Below are 1,183 nucleotides of genomic sequence, written 5' to 3' on the forward strand. Positions count from 1 at the left end.
GTTCAAACAAAAGCAGGTGTACTGGAGGCTGTTAACTGTCCTGACCATGAAATGACTCCATCCTTTGGAAGAACATGTTCCTACATGACCCTGTGAATAGGCCCATGAGCACTGTTTGCAGATGTTTCTCTTTCAGTTTCACTATGGCATGGGTTCTCCTGAATCCTCCTCCCCATCCAGGCACTCCCCACCCCAACAAAATTCCCCTCAATGTGGTTGGCTCAACTGTGCCACATGACTACTGCTACTCAGGCGCTGTCAATTCCCACTGAGAAGTAATGCTAAATTTGGCTGTAGGTGTTTTTCCCCAATTAAAACTAGCAGGTCTGTGTGCTTCCTGTATGAGGGAAGGGAGTGTGAAAAAATAGAAGAGGCCCATTCAATTGCACAAGCTTCATGAGCAATTAGTAACTCAGAGTGGAAAGAAATCATGAACTAAATCATAGGAAATGGCAGTGGAGCTACAAAGATGACATCATAGTTTATTGGAATAATTTAAGTATCTTAGACATATGTGCAAAGCTCAATGGAGAACTCCAATGTTACATGCCAGTTTAAATTAGCTTTTCATTCAGGATCAAGTCAAATATCCGTCTGACTTCATACTGGAGTGCTGTTCTCATCTTTTTATACATGGCATCTAAATAAAGCCTCTGTCACAATTAGCTGTGCTGAAACAACCTTGGGTATCACATGATGATGCATATGCTTTAGCTGATGTGCATCCGGAGAGAAAGCTAACCAGAACCACAGGATATTTCAGCCCTCAGGAGGAGGGAAGTGAGCAACTCTACTGGGGAAAGTAGCTGGAAGTCATCCAGATTCTCCAGGGCAGTCAGTCATGAATATCCTGCTTTGGCCACAGAGGGGTTGTGGAGGAAGCAGGCTCACAACAATTGGGAAAGGTTTGCAACCACAGGAGTCAAATGAATGAAGCCAAGAGGCTGCCAAGTGATGCAATTCATGGAGAAAAGGGAAAAATAAAATAAAGAGAGAAGAAAAAAATACCCAAACCCTTCTCGGCTCCTACACAGGAGCATTCATCATTCACTGTGACCTTCCAGGAATGTGCTGACAGACACAAAGCATTTTGTGTGACATTGTGCCAGTGAACTGGAATGACTGTGCTCACAGCATTGTTCCTAACAGCAGGGCACCATCTTCTGGAGGCTGCACAGGCTGT

This window comes from Acanthisitta chloris, unplaced genomic scaffold (genome assembly GCF_000695815.1).
Source record: "Acanthisitta chloris isolate BGI_N310 unplaced genomic scaffold, ASM69581v1 scaffold1575, whole genome shotgun sequence".
Lineage (NCBI taxonomy): Eukaryota > Metazoa > Chordata > Aves > Passeriformes > Acanthisittidae > Acanthisitta > Acanthisitta chloris.